General features: G+C 37.0%; 1 long non-coding RNA gene across 3 annotated transcripts; it reads left to right on the forward strand.

Annotated features, from left to right (window-relative positions):
- Positions 1–143: 143 nt before the first annotated feature.
- LOC120608105 (uncharacterized) lies at positions 144–19469 on the forward strand. 3 transcript variants are annotated; one of them, XR_005654307.1, is made up of 5 exons: positions 144–401; positions 3854–4044; positions 7167–7263; positions 10228–10291; positions 19286–19469. It is a non-coding gene; the product is annotated as an uncharacterized LOC120608105 (long non-coding RNA). The 3 variants fall into 3 exon arrangements; XR_005654306.1 differs by lacking the exon at positions 10228–10291; XR_005654311.1 differs by lacking the exons at positions 10228–10291; positions 19286–19469 and adding an exon at positions 18441–18568.
- The last annotated feature ends 524 nt before the right edge of the window (positions 19470–19993 follow it).

Consider the following 19993-nt stretch of genomic DNA (forward strand, 5'->3'; position numbering starts at 1 on the left):
GGCTTCCGGCTTCCTCAGACGCAGGCCGAGAGCCGGATCACGAGGCGCGCGTGTCACGGCCCCGCCCCCCGCGCGCGGCGCCCCGCCCCATTGGCTACCGAGAGCGGCTCGCCGCCCGCGGGCGGCGCGCGGGCGGGAGCGCGCACACGGGGGCGGGCATCGCGTTCCCAGCCGGCGAGGTGCGAGTGGCGGAGGGTCGCCGGAGCCCAGCGGTGACATCCGGCTGTGGACCACCGAACCGAGGCTCGCCCGCCCTGTGAACACAGGCGTCCACCACCTGAACAATTAAATCTCGGGGGTCTTGGCCCTCGATCGCCCACCGCTTTGGGACTTCCCTGCGTTGTAAAAGTCACCGCGGAAAGACGAACTCGTGGGAACTACGAGTGAGTTCCCTGAAAAAGGTGCCTTTGCAGATTTTTTTTATTTGGTGTTTCTTAAAATAATTTTCCCCCGTCATCTAACTTGAAAAGAGTAATAATGTCTATTATTTTTAGTAGTGGCGCTGACTTCCAAGCTTTTTTTTTTTTTTAACTGTAAATTGGCTACATCTTCTCTATCCTGTAGACTGTGCGGTGATGGGAAGATTCTATATCTGTGCTGTGTGATACAGTAGCCACTAGCCACTTGTGTTTGTAAAGCACTTGTAACTACTGTGACCGACGAACTGAATATTTAATTTCATTTCATTTAAATATAAATAGTCCCCCCCTGGCCAGCGATGCTTTCTACAGGCTGGTCCCAGGGTGGCTGATGTCCAGGTTTACTCGGAACCGAAAGGGTTCCCAGGGTGCTGCACAAACCTGAATCCAGTGCAGAAACCTGGAAAATCCTCTCAACTTCACACTCTCATCCAGTTTCTGTCGTGCCCAAGGCAATCGTAGTGGACACTCTAACCAGCGGCTTGATACCACCACTGCTGGGCTATGGAAAGCATTTAAGCTAGTGACCTGGAAAACGATTTTCTGACAAGTATCTAACAAGTTTGCTAGAAAATTATTTCTTGGCTGTTTTTTGTCATCCTGCTCCCGTTTTTTGCCTTGTAAATTGCAGAGCAACTATACTAACTCCTATTCAGTTTATGGTGCTAATCTTTCTGAGGGTTTTTAGAGTTATTTTTTACCCAATCTATTTGATTATTATTTTGTCTTCCTATGTTTGCTTGTGCTGGCTAAATTTTATTTCATTTTTATTACCAAGAAATTAGTAGGAAATTTTATTTGTGTAACAATATCGCTCAAATTGTCCCAAATTTGGCCAGTGGGAGCCTATTCAAGCTGGTTTCTGTATGTTCTTGACATGTCCCCATCATTTGAGCACATCCTTACTTTCTGGCATAAGATGACCCAGGCTAAACTTGTGCTTTTCCTGCCCTAATGGTGGAATCAGCTATTTCTCCACTTGTTCTTGGTTCCTTTTAGTGGAGAATGGTATTTAGAAGCCACAATCTGGATCATGAGTGTCCTCTACTACTAGGCCTTCTCAGTGGACAGAGCCAGTGAAAATACACACACACGTGCGCATACAAATACATAAACGTGCATGTATGTACAATACATATATAAACATACATGTTTATGTTTATACCTACATGTATTTCCAGCTACTAATATTGCTAACTAATAATCTAACCAATAATCTAACACTAATAACCTAACACTACAGAGTTCATTCTACTTTTGTCTCTTTTCATATTTGCAACTTCCTTCTCTGACAGTGAAAAACCAGATGCCCATTATCCTTAATGTAGTTACTTATTTGATCAATCCTTCTAAATATAAGCAAACTCCCAGTTATTTCTGCCACTCTCCTGAGTGGAAACCCTTACCTCACTCAGGTTCCAATACTCTGCCTCAGGCTGATGCTCCCCCACCCCACCATGTCCTCCTCTTGTTTTATAGATGCTACATCTTCTTTTTACAGTTTTCTTCTTCTTCTCCTCTTTCTCCTTCTCCTTCTCCCCCTCCTCTCTTCTCTTTCTCCTTCTCCTCATCCTCGTCCTCGTCCTCCTCCTCCTCCTTATTTTCTCACAGCCTGTTTCCTCCAAGCAGCTCTTTTCTTAATTTATCTCTGAATGTCTGAGAACTTTGGCTATCTGCTTATATTAAGAGAAAGGCACTACAAAGCTGAATGGAACCTCATGGATAGGGATTTTTGACTGTAGGCATCACTATAAGCCAGTGTTTCTCAACTGGTAGCAATGCCTGTGACACCACCCTCCAGGGACATTGGCAATGTCTGGAGACAATTTTGGTTATCACAACTGGAGGAGGGGTGCTACTGTTATCTACCGGTGGGTAGGGCCCAGGAATGCTGCTAAACATCTTACAGTGAACAGAATAGTCACCCAAAACAAAGAATTGAAGACATCAATATTTTAGTTCTTTCCTCTTGGCAGATCATACTCTCCAGAGGAGACTCTGCAAGTATGCTATTTGGCTCTCAGCACTTAGAGATCCTGGTAGTGGAAAAAGACTGTCAGTCTCCACATTCAGTAAACTTTTATTTAATCCCATTTTCACTAAAACACTCCTGCCCTCAAATTTGTTTGTGCCTCTTGGTCCAGAATCCCTCTGCTTTTCTCTCTCCAGAGATCAGAACTTCAGGGTATTGTGCTGGAATCAGAGTGGAAAAAAAGTTGTAGGGACAGTATTGTAAACAGACTTTCAAACGATCATCCTGTTTTAGCTCCTTCTTCACCTACATTTTCAGAGGTACCTGAGGTCCCCCACTTCCTTCGTTGTTTGAGTATTCTATAATGTAATTCACTGCTTTTTTTCCACTGCAGGCTTACGATTCAGCATTGCTAGTTCTCCTAAGTCAGTTGCCATTAGTCCATCTGCTTTCCAGCTTCCAATATTCTTATTTCATTTTCACCCTTCCTGTTCTCTATGTCTTTGTGTGTCTTTTTAAAAATCCTTTTGTCATTTTGGTGGGATTTCAGGAAGGAACAGATCTAAGCATGCATTTAACTTGCTGTCTTAAATGGCGGTGTCCTCTGTTTTACCTCACTCTTTATTAAAGTAATTAGAATGTGTCTCTTATGCCCCAGTCATCACACAATAACCTCATGAAGAATGTGAACTGTGTTCTATTTATATTTATATCCTCAGAAGTACATGGCCTGATGTCTTGCACATAGTAGGTGCTCAGTACATTTATTACATTGAATATATGTAATGCAAATGCACATCTGCTTTAAATGCATGAGTGGAATCTTATACTTTTATTTTCCTCATTTTTAATATGCAAAAAAATGAAGTAAATTAACTTTAATGACCATGAACTCTGCATGACTGACTAGAATGACCTGAATACATGGAACATGTAAATCATGTGTTCATTTACGACACTTTGCACAGAGTCTCATTTATTCACTCTATGGCCAATCTTATTTCCAAATTTCCCATCCCCAAATAGAATATATTATAGCCTCTGCATTAGGAGATATTTTTAAAACAATGATGTTTAATCACATTTACCTGACAGACTGTCTGATTGTAAATGTGTATTTCTAATAGATGAATCTTATTAGAACTTCAAGTCTGTATCAATATATTTTTAAGTAAATATTTGCTCAATAAATAAATGAATAGAAATATACATAGATACATATGCTTCAGTGTTTGTATATTATCAGTAACCAAATTCTGATCACTGAATACACTTCCTAATATAACAGGAAAATCTGTTAATTAGGTAACTAATATATGGTGCTCTTCCTCCCATAGCCAGAATTCCCAGGTCCAGGAATCAAGGGGTGGAAATGGGAGTGGCATCAGTTACTATTACCCCTAGTGACCCAGTAGCAAAATTTTTGCTCCTGTTTCTGTGACCTTATATTCTGCTGGCCTAGAGGTCTTAGTTCCAATGGGAGGAATGCTTCTACCAGGAGATACAACGATTCTATTGATCCGGAAGTTAAAACTGCTGCCTAGACACTCCTCATGTGTCTAAATCAACAGTCAAAGAAGTGGGTAGCTGTGCTGGCTAGGGTGATTGATCCTGACGACCAGCGGGAAATTGGACTGCTGCTTCACAGTGCAGGTAAGGAAGAGGATGTCCTTAAGGCGATCTTAGTATTACCATGCCCTGTGATTAAGGCCAATGAAAAACTACAACAGCCCTATCCAGACAGGACTATTAATGGCCCAAACCCCTCAGGAATGAAGATTTGGGTCACCTAACCAGGTAAAGAACCATGATCAGCTGAAGTGTTTGCTGAAGGCAAAGGGAATACAGAATGACTAGGGGAAGAAAGTAGTTATAAATACCAGCTATGAACACATGACTAGTTATAGAAATGAGGACTATAATTGCCATGATTATTCTTTTTATTTTGTTATGAATGTGTATGTGTGTGTGTGTGTGTGTGTATGTATATATATAAAATCTTTGTTTTTTCCCTTATTTCCTTATTGTATAAGGTCTATTTACTTGATCTCATAGTATTTAAGTATTGTTAATTTTATGTCATAGAATTTAAGTTGTGGGATATCAAGGAGGAGAGTAAACATCGCTCAAGGACATTACTACCTTTACTGGGGAAGGGGTTAGTGTGTTTTTGGTTGCACGCAGTACAGTTGTACTAAGCTACGTAGAATTATGATTTTGTTATTGTCTTTACTCAGAGATTAAGTTTGATTTAAGGAAATGCATATGGGTGCCAAGTTGACAAGGGATAGACTTACGATGATTAATTTTATATATCAACTTGACTGGACCATGGAGTGTCCAGACATTTGGTCAAACGTTATTCAAGGCACGTCTGTGAGAGTGTTTCTGTATAAGCTAACATTTGAATGACTGTACTGAGTAAAGCAGATTGCCCTCCCTAATGCGAGTGAGCCTCGTCCAATCAATTGAAGACCTAAATTAAACAAAAAGTCTTAGTAAAAGAGATTCCTTCTGCCTGACTGCTTTGAGCTAGGGCATTGATTTTTTTTTTCCTGCCTTCAGACTTGAACTTAAACATCAGTTGTTCTTGGGTCTTGAGCCTGCCAGCTTTCAAACTGGAATTTACACCATTGGCTGTCCTGGTTCTCAGGCCTTTAGACTCAGACTATAATTACACACAGCTCTCATAAGTCTCAAGCTTGCCAAATGCAGATCTTGGGACTTCTTAGCCTCCATAGTCACATGGGGCAATTCCTTATAATAAATCTATCTCTCTATCTTAAGCTCTCTCCCTCTCCCTCTCGTACCCTCTCTCTCTACACACACACACACACACACACACGCATACATACATCCTGTTGGTTCTTTTTCTCTGGAGAACCCTGACTAATACAGATGTCCTAATTAATTGTTCAGCACTTATTAATAACCACATATGGATTTTATGTATCTCTTGACAGTTTCAGAGTACATTTTATTATTTATTGTTGGTTACCCATTTAATTTCCTGAGATATATAGATTACTAGAGAAATCAATAAGATGCTATTTCTAAACAGCATGCCTTTTTTAATATGAAATTTTAAATATTCTTTGTAAGTCATATTCACTGTGTACATGACAACAGAAGCAGAAGGAAATAATTGTTACAAAGTAAAGTATATGAATGTCCATGTCTCAGAGGAGTGGATGTTCTTCAGTTCACCTATGGCAACATTTGGAACAACTACTACTTGTTATCATCCTTCCACTGTGCTTACCTGAATAGTGGGTCAGTGTTAAATTGTTTGCTTCTTTTGTAAACTATTTTATTTTCCTTCCAATTCTAATTTTTCCCAATTGCTCTATTCAACTAAAGTCATTTAATCTCCCCTGTTCTGATTGATACTATAATTATCCAGTTCTTTCCAGCTGCGTCCACCCTAGCTTTATATGAAGAATAGAGAGCTATGCTTTCTGTATTTGAATGATAAAACTATGGACAGGCCCCTTTTTTTTCCTCCCAAAAATTAGAGAAAGAAATTACACATACAAGAATACTACTACTACTACACACACACACACACACACACACACACACACAATACACACACAAACTTATTCTGCTTCTCTGAGTACCATAGGAAAGATACTTGCCTTTCCATTTCTTCTTATTAGTCTGCTAACATTTTAAAGATTACGACAACTATTTAATTATTACTTGGTTTTATAGCAGAGAAATACGGACACACATACACGCACACACATATTTATTTATACACACACATATAAATCTTGGACCTGTCAGATATAAATCAAGATCTCATTTTGACTCTCCTGGAATACCTTGATTGTATTCCTAGATCTTCAGACTGGTTTCTCTGTGTATTTGAGAATAACTACTGGCTGATCTAATAGAAGCAATAATGTGACTGTAGGACTTGCCAATAGGTTTCCATCAAGACAGTCTATCTGTTGGATCTCTTGGTTTCAAGAAACAGAAACCAACTCAAGTTAACTTAAGCAAAAAGAGGAAAATATAAGGATGAAACTAAGACCACGTCTCAGGATGGGACTGGAACTAAGCACCAGACATTCTCTCTGTCTTTGTTTCACTCTATATATCTCTTTAATTCCCCGGTATTCATGGTAGAAAATATGATTGCACAACTCCATTTTTATATTTCCTGCATTAAAGATTTCAACCTTCACAAAGACCAGATTCTTGTACTCCCGATTCCAAATTTTCCAAGACTGAGTCTCTGTTCAGCCCAAACTGTAGCCAGAATGAGAATTAAGCAGCCATAATTTATAAACATGTCTCCTGGGAGGCCATCCTATGACCATGTGGGTGTGAGGGAAAGGGAGAAGTTTGCAGAGAAGAGAGACTGGGTAGCAAACAATAGGTTGAAAGTTCCTTCTCTTTCTTCCTAATGGAAAATCGATCTTAAACTGTAGCCTACTTGAGCCCATGCTGGAGAAAAGGAAGAGGATGGTATTAAGATGGGTTAGGTAAAGAAAAGAATTTTAAGACAATTGGGCCTTTGGGGGCTCCCTTCAATTCATACCGTGAGTGTGTTATTTTTAATATAGCTCATTATTTGTGCCATTCTTACATAAAGAGAATTTAATTGTCTGTGACAAATATATTCCTGGATTTTAAGCCATCCTCATATTCAAACATGTTAATTATCCAGATTGGCTTTACAAAGATTCAACTCAGTTTTTATAGTGTCTGAAATGATAATAATGGGCAAGCAGTGACTCAGTTGTTTCCGTCCTTTAAACCAATAGTTTCCAGTCTGTGGTCCCTGGACATCTATGAATCCGTAAGGGAAGAACTGAAGATCCATAAGCTGTCTCCAATATTTCATAAAGTCTAAAGGAAATCGTAAGTTTACCTGACACAAAGCTACCTCAAACATCAAATGTCTTTGTTTTAGAATGCAATTACATCAAGTCAAGGCAGCAAGCCTATTATTCCAGGCTGATCTTAAGCTCAGGTTAACACATACACACACACACATATATATAGTGATTGGTTAAATTCTGGGTAAGTGAATCCCATCCTGGGAGAAATGTGATTTTAATAAATTTATATATGGCTATGATTATTTCTTTTATATTCTAAAGACTGTAAAAAGAGAAATTTAAGGCTCAAGGTTATTAAAATCACCTTTCCTGGACATTTATAAACATGAGATAATTAGCCATCTCTCTAAAATAATGACCTCTGGAAAAATCCTTCTACTTTCCTTTTAAAATATATTAAAATATCCACCCATTATTAGAAGATATATTGATTAGGATAATACATTGCCTTAATGACAGAGACACGTGGGTGATAAATTGTTTCTAGGAATGTACCGCCTTGAGAATGAATTCCGGATCATCCTGCAAATGTCAAGACCTTGGATGTGTAGGATTTCCTTCCAGCCCTCATTTCCATAATGATCACAAGCACTTGGTTATTTCTCTGCTTCATCCCATGATTAGGCCCTCTGGACCCAGATGTACAGAACAAGATAGGTAGAAAAGGTTTCTAATATATTAATTCTCTACTTTCAGTCCAAGCTGTCTGAAACCTTCCAAGCTCTAGGCATTTATACACATAATTGGCTGAAATCCAGTTTGAAGCAAAGCCACTCCTCTTCCTATAGCCAAGACATATCAGTAGGTCATTTTCAGCAGCCTTGAACTCTTCTCTCTTACTTTATTCACTAAGGCTCAAAACTCTACGCTAAGTTGCTATTCCATTCTACCTTTCAGAAAAGTAATTAATCCCAGCTCATAATTGCAATATCATTTTTAAATGTACCCTCTACTTCAGTCTTGGAAATGATACACCTAAATCTGAAAAAAAAAAATAATAAGTTAATGGGATTAAAAGCAATAATGAAGATACAAATTCTAATAGGAAATATTAGTTTTTTAAAGCATTATTTTAAGTATAAAGCTACATATTTATTCAAAATTGATTCATATGTGATGGATAAATTACCTCCTCCCAAATGTGCTTCTTTGTGAGGCTATGAAAAGAGGGGAGAAGCAGGTAGGATGTGCATTAATGAGAGTAAGGTATTCTCACCCTTAAATACTTGTACAGGATGTTCTTTGTAAAGCAAATGTAGTGAAAACTCCCCTTTTCTTCCTTGAAGCATCTGTCTTTCTTTTTTAGATAAAATGAGTTTTGGTAGGCACAAGACAAGGAAGAGGTCCAATGTAACAAGCAATCATGTTATTTTTAAAAGCTTCATCTCAAATTAAGTTTACGTGTGGTAGCTTTTTAGAGAGGGTGGGTTGCAACATGTGAGCAATTTAAAACTATAACATTTCATTTACAGGTTCAGAGTAGCTTTCAATTCCTCACTAATGTGCTTCTAATTAAATCTTAATTGTACCATTCATTATGAAATGAAAGAAACACTGTTATGCTGGATTTTCCATAAGAGGAACTCAAGACGGCCTTCATAAAATAGCTAATCCAAAGAAAAGGAATAAAATGTGAGAATGAGCCTTAAAATTAAAGCCTAACATTTGAAGTTGCATAATTATTAAATTATCACAAGTAATATCTTTTTCGAAAGACCCAAATGATTTAAATATATATTATTAGTTATAGTAAATCACCAGAATGCAGGAGGAACAGTGCATAGGTAGCAAAATATAATAAAAATGATATATCCAATAATTTGCTACTTTATCATATACCAACTTTTTGAATTTAATTCTTGTGAAATAAACATTTTTAAAGTTGGTTTATCTTAAAGACAAAAGAAGAAAAGACCAAAATGTAAGTCGAATTGTAGGATAATTGTTACACTTGTCTCATTATACCTCTTTGGCATGTGCTTGGGTAATTTATAATTTCAATTTAGCATGAAATAATTTTCAAAAGTAAATCAATTCCCCTTCCATTTTTAATTCCTCCTGTCTATAGAGTCACCATTCCTGAAATCTGGTGATTTTGAATTTAGAATTTAAATGAGTTCACTCTATTTTCCATTATCTCCTGCAAATAGCTCTAGAGAATAAATGAAATAATAAGTTAAAGAATATACCAAGAAAGACTCCAACAATTTTGTGGAACTGAAGTTGAAAACAAAAAGTGTATTTCTCATATCCAGAACTAGAAGATAACTTCTTAACCCTAGGTTTTTCTTAGTCTGGGACTGGGAATTTATTCTTTTTTCGAGAAATTAAAAAAAAACAGAAGAGCACATGTAATTATGTACCAAACACCTGTGGACTCACAACCCAGATTTTAGCAATTATTAACATTTTGTCATGTTTGTTTAAAATCATTTTTATAAAAGTAATTTTAAAAATTCCCCTTTATCTTTCCTCTAATCCCATTCCCTCCTACCACCTCCCTAATCCAGACTATAATCTTCATCATTTGATGTAATAGTATCTATTGCTGCATAACAAATTACCCCAAAACTTAGTGGCTTAACACAACAGCATTTCTTATCACAGTTTCTGTAAATCGGGAATTTGCGTGGTTTAGCCAGATCCTCTGGCTTAGGACCTTTCACAAGGGCACAGTCAAGGTGTTAGCTGGGTCTACAGTCATCTCCAGGTTCAACTGGGGCAGAATCTGCTTCCAAGCTCATTCAGTGTTTGTTGGCAGGATTCAGTTCCTTGAGGGTTGTCAGACTAAGCGCTTCAGTTCCTTCCTGGCTCTTGGCTACAGGCTGCCCTCAGTTCCTGGACACATAGGCCTCTCCATGGAACTGCTCACAACATGCAACTTTCTTCATCAGAGCTAGAACAGCCAGAACCAACAAGAGGAAAGTCTGTTTTTTATACTTAATCTTGGAAATGACATTTTATCACTTCTGTTTATTACAAGGGAGTCACTAAATCCAAGCCAAACTCAAGGAGAGGAGATTATACAAGGGCATGAAGACTAGGAGGTAGGGATCATTGTGAGCCATCTTAAGAGCTGACTACCAAAGTGTATATCTCCAGTTAATTATTTTATAATTTTGTGTAAATATCTATAAATGAACATTATGTGTGTGTGTGTGTGTGTGTGTGTATAAATGTACAATGTTCCATGTTTTCAGTTTTCAAGAATGGCTTTGTAATGTGTGAATTACGTGTCTTGCTTTTTTCTCTCAATATTACCTTTTTGATATCTATTTGTGTTGATCTATTTAGATCTAGTTCTTTTTAACCACTTCTATGGATTACCACATTTTACTTAAAATTCTACTCATTCATTTTCCTATTAGTGAACTTTTTGTCGTCGTTGTTGTTGCTTGTTGCTAATGAATTGACAATGAGGATCTCTGTACATGTCTCTTTGAATACATATACAAGAGTTTCTATAAACCTGGAAGTTCTTTAAACATTACAGCATTCTTCCAATTGTTCTCCTAAGTGATTACACTCATTTATACTTATACCAGTAGTTTTAGAGTTTTACCTTTCCCCAACTTTTATGCCAACCCTAAATTCGTGATGCGCGATATCTCACTATTTTATGTCTTTTTTTCCTAATTACCTATAATGTTGAGCATCTTTTCACATGTTGACAAAACATTTGAGTATCCTAGTCCCTTCAGTTTCTGTTCACATTTTGTGTCCATCTATTGAGTTGTTTGTACTTTTCAGTACACTTTGAATATGTCTTTTGTCATACAAAAAATTTTAATGTAGTCAAATGTCAGTTCTTTGCCCTTATGATTTGTACTTTTTGTGTCTAGTTTAAGAAATCTTCTGTGACCCAAGATCCTAAAGATAGTCCCAATATTTTCTTCAATTTTAAAGCTTTGGTTTTTTTACACTTCAAGCTTAGCCTATCTGAAATTTGCTTTTTTGTTTTGTGTGGAACAGAGATCTTAATTTTATTTTTTCATATGGTAAGTAAATTGTCCCGACATTATTTATCAATTCATCCATCTTTTCACCCTGATTTAAGTATCACCTCTTTTATAGACCAAGATCCCCTAAATGCATGAGTCTATTTCTGGGCTTTCTATTCCACTCAGCTGATCTCTTTGAACATTCTTGAACCAGTACCAAACTGTTTTAATTGCTAAAGTTTTATAATGACTTGATATTTTAAAGAGCAAGTCACACCTCCTTGTTCATTTTTTGTTTTCAGAGTTGTTTTGGATATTTTTAGATATTTACACTTTTCATTTGCATTTTAGTCAGTTTCTCAGGTTGAATTAAAAAATCCAGGTGGGAATTTTATTGGAATTAATGTCAAATTTATATATCAAATTAGGAGAAATTGATGTGTCCCGAAATCAAGTCTTCCCAAACAAGAACACAGTATATATCTTCATTTTAAAAAAGCCTTCTTTATATCCTTCATAATATGTTATAGTTTTCTCCTTTAAAAATGTATACATCTTTTGTTAGATTTATTCCCAGGTACCTTATAGTATGTTTACTATGGTAAATGGTGTCCTTTTTTCTGTTAGGTTTTTAATTGTTTATTGCTGATTTGTAGAAATGCCGCTGGTTTTTATGTTAGCATTGTGTCAAGGAAATTAAATGTCTTTATTAATTTTACAAGTTTGCCTATAATATACTATAGATTATCCAAGTAGATTATTATAGTATCTGCAAATAATAATTTCCACTTTTTCTTTCTGAGTTAACATTTATAATATGTATTGGCCACCCAGCATCTGAACTCTTTTCTGTGCTTGAGAGATTTTCCACTTTATGACTCTGGTTGAGGACAAAGACTGCTCTCTCTATAGGGGGTTAAATATTCCAAACCTTTTTCCCAGCCTTCCTTGCAGCTGAGCAACAGGCATTTACTAATATCGTAGTGGTTACAGAAGTAACAGTAACAGCAGCAATGAAGCAGAGCTCATCAGTGTTAGTGGGACTAGCAGTTACAGTCAAGTTGCAAGAGCAGAAATGACGATGACCTCACAGTAATGTCTAGGACTCAATGGTGGCCTCAAAGAATTCCTTGTCAGATCATTTCTGCAGCATGTTATGGGCACTTTTAGAAACTCAGCCTTAATCCTGGTTTTTCCACTCTCCCAGTGATTCTGTGAGCTGCCAGATATTCTCATAATAAACTCTTTTTCAGGTAACTCAGCCGTAGTCAACATCTATTGCTCATATCGAGAACTCTAAAGGATATATTTTGGCTTTTTACACTTCATTTGCTTTTCCCCCCCAGTGGCTTGTCAAGGATCTCCAGTATGTTGTTGAATAATAGGGTGATAGTATTTAACATTGTCTGGTTTCTAACTTTAAGAGGAAAGCTTTGAAGTTTCACCACTCAGCATGCTGTTTTGTGTATGTTTTTACTAGATATCAAATAATCGGGTTAGGGAAATTCTCTTCTGTTATTATTTCACTGAGAAGTTTTTTTAAATCATGAATGAGGATTGCATTTTACCAAATGCTTTTAAATGTATATTTCTGAGATAATCACATGATATTTCTTTAATGTTAATATGGTGAATTAAATTAATAGTTTCCTAATGTTATTTTTATGTCCTTATTATAAATCCTATTTGATCTTTTTATACAGGGCTAGAGTCAATTTTCTAAGGTTTTACTTAATATTTTACATTTGTATTCATAAGTGAGACTACCTAAAATTTTATTTTCCTCTACTCTTCTTTGAGTGTCAGAGTTATTCTAGCCTCATAAAATGAAGTTGGTAGCTTTCTCTCTTTCCTATTCCCTAGGACAGTCTGTAAAGATAGACTTTTTCTTTCTTCAAGGATTAGCAAAACTCACTTGGGCCTATGTATTGATCATTTTTTTTATTTTCTATATTTTATGGTGCTTTGACTTCTTGAGGCTTTATGGACCTGGGAAAGGATTGCCCCTTCCAGGATTAGCTAAATCCTAGGGGTAACAAACAATTTGCCTTTGAGCACACCTTTTATATGCAAACCAACAGATCCAGAGTCCATACCCTCCTCCTTTTATCAGGTTCCTGCAATATGGGACTTTATACCCCTGCCATAAATCACCCTAGGGCCAGCTACTAGACAACTTTATAGCCCAGAGCCTGGCAGAATTATTCAAACTATGTAATCCTAAATTTGCTCACTTTGCCTTCTGTGCCTCATCCTTTCCTTCCCACCAAAACCACAACAAAGGATCCAGCTGGTGCTTTCTCCCTTGCTCCTTCTGGTTTTTCATCAGTCCCTGATGCTCCCTTGTGTCCCCCCACCCATTCCACCCCCACCACTACCACATGGCATGCAATGCCTCCTACTTCTATGGGTCAGTAAGTATAAAAACGTCTTCCTTCATAATTTTTGTGTTTTCATGTCTTACCATACCTGATTAAAACAAACCCTGGGTACATTTTTAAACAGCCTGGTACCTTTTAGAGGAGTAAGAGGTTTTTTTAATGCCAAAAAAAAATTTTCTTAACAGTTACTATTCTATTTAATTTTTCTGTTTCTTCTTGAATGAGTGTTGGCGATTTTTATTTTTCTAGAAAATTGACTATCATTTTGCTTTTCAAACATACTGGCAAAATTAATAAAATGTTCCTGACTTTTAAAATATTTACAACTTCTGTAGTTATCACCTTTTTAAATTTCTAATAGTGATCTCTTAATGCCATTCTCTTAGTTTCCTGACTCCTTTGTGAAAGATGTATCTGTTTTTATTGGTCTTTTCAAACCAATGGTGTTTGGTTTTATCTATCATCTCTTATTTTTGTTTGTTTTCATTTTAATTCGTGATTTTTTATCTTTATTTTTTCTTTTACTCTACTTTCTATGGATTTTTTTGTACCTTCTGGAGCTGAATGCCTAGTTTATTTTCAGTTTTTCTTATTTTTAAATATGTTCTCCAATCCCCAAATTTCCTTCCACGTAGAAAGAACTCAATCAGTGTCATACTCCGGGCCTCTCTCCACCCCTTTATTTACTCCACTGCAGGGCAAGTGAAAAGACTTATCTGACTGGCAAATTTTAGAAGGTACTAAATTCTTCTAAGAATTAAGTTCGTTTGGCTCAACTCTTCTTCACTTTCTTTTGAGAGCGAATAACCAGCAAGAAAGAGCATGAATTCCAGCCAAGCTGACACATAAAACTAACCATCACACACAGGTCAAGAGATGAAAATCTAGGGATGTGCATTTCCTCCCCTGTGCCACCCTGAGAAAGTCAGAAATCCCTCTCGCTTAGTTTTATTTAAAGAGCAGCCACAGCAACATCATCATTTTAACCTACCTAGGTAACATCATGGATAAAAGAATAAGGAATTAGTGATACAAGTATATTCTTGCAGAAAAAGAATGCTACCTTAGAAATAATGTTTGTAACTATGGTAGATGCTATGGAATAAATATTTGTGTACCCAACCTCAAAATTCACATGTTGGAATTCTGATACCCAAGGTAATGGTGTTAGGAGGTGGAGCCTTTGGGATATGATTAGGTCATGAGGGTGGAACCCTCATGAACAGAATTAGTGCTCTTAGAAAAAAGATCCTATAGAGCTCCCTAGCCCCTTCCACTATATGAGGATATAAAAAGTCTGGGACCCAGAAAAGGGTCCTCACCCAACCATGCTGGCATCCTGATCTGGGACTTCCAGCCTCCAAAACTGTGAGAATTAAATTTCTGTTGTTTGTAAACCACCCAGTCTGTGGTATTTTGTTACAGCAACCCTAATGGACGAAGATAGTAAAACAGCTTGTTTCTATACCAACAATACCAACAATATGTGAAAATAAAGCCAAATAATCTTTAGGCCTATAGGTTATCAGCTCTTCAGATAAACCCCAGGGGAAATAATCTATTCTATCCTCTTTGTTTATATGCAAGGAACCCGAGACAAGGAAAAATTAAGCAACTTGTCTGTGATCTCACCACAAATTAGTAGCAGACCCAAAAACAGAATCCAGGTGTCCTCAGCCCTAGAGTTCTATTCACAACATCAAGCCACCTTTGTGGACCATAAAGATGAATATCAGAATGGATTTTTTCCACTAACTACTCATATTATCATTTACCTGTGAAATGGTTATGCGAAGTTTATTTTATAAAGTAGATATTAGATAATATTAGAAAATACTTGCTAATTTTGTTGGATGTGATAAAGGCATTGAGGTTATCTAGATAAATGGTTCTTAATTTTTAGGAATGTACACTGCATGTATTTTCTTCAAAATACTTCAGCAAAATGTATGAAGCAAATATGGTAAATATTCTTACCTATACATGATAAATATATAGGTATTCATTATATAATTCTCCCTACTTTTTGTTATGTTTTAAATTTTTCATAATAAAAACTAAAGAAAAAAGTTCACTTTCTTTTCCTAAGCTTGTAGCCCAGTATGAATTTTTTCATATAGCCAGCGTTCACTCTCCTTGCATTCATTGTCACTGAGTCAGTAAACCCACAAACCATATCCCCACGCCTATGCACATTCTCTGCTCTAAACTAGGAAATCTAAACCCAGGAGATCTCAAACTGACCTATGTGGGCATATATCTATTCCCTGTTGATACTCATTCTAATATTTGCAAGCAGAAAAATTATCACAACGTGTTTATATCTTCTGAAAAAGGCCAAAAAAAAAAAAAACCTAAAACTAAAACAAAATAGCTTAATGTGTCAGGTTTTGAGTTTTTTTTAACCAAAAAAGACTTAAAATAAATTGATGATTGAAATAGAGAGATACTTATAGTAGTTTCATAACATTTTTATTCAGGCTGGGATTAAAACACATATAGTGAAGCTTTTATAATTATTAGTATTTTATATGTGAAAAACTTGATGAAGTGTGTACCAGTCTTTTTAAATGTTAGTTGTCACCCACCCTCATCATTGGGCATTAATTAAGCATTCACTGGGTACCTACACTAAGAACTAGAGAAATTAATGTGAGACAATCCAGGCTTTGGGCTCTGAGTTACCCTGATAAACTATCTAATGGTTTGAATGACCCAAATAATTGCAAGTCTCTGCTTCATTGATTATTATTTGGCTGTAATCATATCTGTGTTCTAAGGTCTTACATCCGGCACTCATATTCCAGAGACATCTGATAAACTGTGTAAACTTCTATATAAACCGTATAAGTTACTGAATTGAAATTGCATTGTTCGCTAAAGTAAGATTGGAAGCACTCCATTTCTTTGTGATTATCATTCACTTGACCTTTAAAGAATATTTTTTTCTTCAAAATATTCTTTGAATGCTGATTCATTAAGAGTTAGGGGTAGAAGAGAGGTGTTCAAACTTTAATTCAGTTGTTTGTCATTGATAGTTAACAACTAAAACGCAAGATGACTAACAAGCATTCTTTACCTCTTCAAAGTAGAATATGGGAACTGATGCTATAAATATAGGTATGCAAATTCCTACATATATTTCACTTTGTAACCAGTTTTACTTAATTTAGCCCTTTCACTAATCAACTGTATGACTCTAGTTATTTAATTTCACTGAGCCTCAGTTTATTTATCCAAATAAGAGGGTCAAGTGATTTTAAGGCAATTTCAAAATATAATGATCTATTGGTTCTATAATTTTTTAATTCATTGATATTTTTTAAACATTTTAAATGAAATGTTGTTTCTTACACACAGTTTTGATGAGTGTTTTCATACTATTTCACCTACTGACTTTTCTTTCATTTTTATATGTATTTTTACATATACGGCACAATATTTTTCAGGCTTAGTATTAACTTTTCCTGGGTACCATCCTGGTAGGAGAAAAATAAAAAAGTAGTGAGGCAGACAAAGCATACATAGCAGAGGTCCAATATATGCCCGATAGATGTGCACTCTGGGATTGATACATCTGAGCATGTTGGAAGTAGAGGAGAGGAGGCAGCCTATTACAGGTCTGGAGCTTGAGAAACCGGGTCTTGCAGGGAAATAATAGATTCCCTGATGCAGAGACCTGGCTTGGTTCAAGGACAAAAGGCTGAGTAGAGAGGGATGATGTGAGCATATGAAGAAGTCTGGTGTGGACGCACTTACCAGGGCCAGCCCCGTAGACAACGCCTCTTCCTAGTAAAATGGCTGCAAGAACTAAACCAGCAAGAACTAAAAGATGAAGTTTTGTTTGTAAAATCATGCTGTCTGTGAGAAGAGCATGAGTCCCTGAAGGCATCGACATCAGTGACTCTATAGGCAGCATCAGGGACATGTCAGTGACAGGAGAAGGGCCATGAGTGTGCTCTAATGTTGGCATCAGGGGACTTGTGTAGCCAGGCTGGTGCAGAGGATAGTGGTGCCCAGTATGGGACTTTGACAAGAAGTCATGAGAACACTGCCAGAGTGCATCAGAGGAAAAGGATCAATGCTCCAGGATGGCCACAGGACTGGTTCTAGGGACAACATGCAAAATATTCCCTGGGAGCTTTCAGAAGCAGGTGCCCTGGAGTTCCCACAAAGAAATGCTGGCTGTGACTTATTGTGATGCACTTCTTACAACCTGTTTAGAAAACATGAGTTATATTTTTCTGACCCATAGTTACCCTTCTGCTCATTTCCACATTTTGTAGTTCCCCTCACTTCTCCTTCAGATGATCCTTCTCTGCTTAAAGGAGCTATTATTGGCCTTTGTATGGAAATCACATTTCCACTGTACCCCGCCCTCCCCAGCCATGATTCTCTTTCCCAGTTGTGTATGAATATTGGGGCTGTGGGGCTGATATCTTCTATTCCGATGTGAATATCCTGCTGGGGCCTGCAAGGGTCAGGGCCAAACCCCAATCTTTTGAAAACACCTATCACCAGAAGAGAGAAGTGATTTTGGGGGTCAATCATTTAAGTGAGTAGTGACAGTTCAGACATGAAAACTAGAATGCTGGTCAGAATCTGAGGAGGAACCTCAGCCTCCCTCTCTCAATTTAGATTCCTGGGACTTTAAATATCAGTAGGTGCACATTTGACTGATGAAGATAGAGGTCAAAATGGCATCTTCCATGTGGAAAGAGGGTAACCTTCAAAACATTTCCTGGGTTCTCTGACTAATGGTATGAATCTTTAATCATGGGTGCAAGCTGTATATCAGAAACTATTTATTTCCCTTTTATCATCTCTTTTGCTATTTAGCCTTGAGTAAAATCTTTTTTTAATGTTCTCACCAGATCTCTGCTTTGCTGTTGGGAAACAAGAGGACTGATTTCCCACTTTTGGCTCCTAGAGGCGAAGAATCTGAACTTTATTTAAATTCCATGAGAATAACATTTTTTTCTTGAGGCCCTTAATATTTTGAAAAAATGTAAGTTAATGTTACTTTTCCAGAACTATTTAAATTTTAACATTATCACTAACTGTGATACAGGTTTGTATCAATATTCAAGTGTTCAAAAATCATATGCAGCAGACAGTTTTAGACAGGGGTAACTAGAAAACCTTCTACAGTGGTAATCTCCTTATGTTAGAGCTACTTTCTGATTCACAGTACCCTAGCTTGCATTTCATGTTCTACAGATCTTTCCCTACCTCTCACTCTCACTCCAATCCTAGTCTAACATCCTTAAAATCCTCTAATATCCTTGAACCAACCATGGAATCCACAGACTACTAAAAATCTACATTGGTGAACATTCAAGGTACTCATTATCTTCTGGAGAATGGAGTCAGTCTTTGTTTGATTACCAACCCCTGTAGTCAAAGGGGTTTATGGACACCCTTATTCTTTATCATTTGTCCTACAGACTGAATGGCTGAGGAACTTGGTTTCATGAAAGTGTAGGAGATGGTGTGTGTTAGAGAGTAAAGAAGAATGAGATTGCTATAGATGAATCAGCATTTCATTTATGCCCAGCCCTTACTTCCCTTTCTGCCTCCACTATAGAGATTTGAAAGTTAAATATTGCTTTCTCAACTCTTTAGCAATTCAGGATATCATATGACCCAGTTCTGACCCAAGAGAATAGTGCTATGGGGCTTTTGGTAAAACATATGTTTTCTTTATTGATCAAAACAGATGTGTCTGGCATAGCTCCTTCTGCCTTGAATGCAGACATGATGAAGATGCAGCAGCCGTCTTAAGAGCATGGGGAAAAGGATAACATCTGCCCTCTATCTTCAAGATGCTAAAGTGAAGCCAGCAACGGCTAACCTCTCTGGCCTTCTTGTTATGTGAGAAAAATAAAATCCTATTCATTTAAGCCCCTTGAATTGGCATTTCTGATACTATTAGATGAATACAACCCTTACTGTAAACAACCCAGTGCTGGGAACCAGAATGTTGCCGAGTGAGAGGAGTATCCTCTTTGGTTTATCTGGCAAAAATTATACAAGCAAAAGTTGACTCAAACAATGAAGATAGTTTGGGCTTTCAGTTGTTCATAACCAAACAAATGAAATTTCACGTACCTGGTAATCCAGACTGGAGTGACCCAAACTGATTAATTCTCAATTAAGATCTTTAAGTTAAAAGACTTTGAACCTTTGAGCCCAGTTTTTAAATACTCCTTTGGATTTCAAATGGCAAGATACTAGGAGCAAACCGAATACAGCAACATATTAAAAAGATTATACACCACGATCAAGTGGGCTTCATCTCAGGGGCACAGGGATGGTTCAACATGCGCACATCAACTAATGTGATACACCACATAAACATATTTGAAAATAATCATATGATCATATCAATAGATGCAGAAAAAGCCTTCGACAAGATACAGCATCC

The sequence above is a fragment of the Pteropus medius genome, unplaced genomic scaffold (assembly GCF_902729225.1).
Source record: "Pteropus medius unplaced genomic scaffold, Ma_sr-lr_union100, whole genome shotgun sequence".
NCBI classification, from domain to species: domain Eukaryota; kingdom Metazoa; phylum Chordata; class Mammalia; order Chiroptera; family Pteropodidae; genus Pteropus; species Pteropus medius.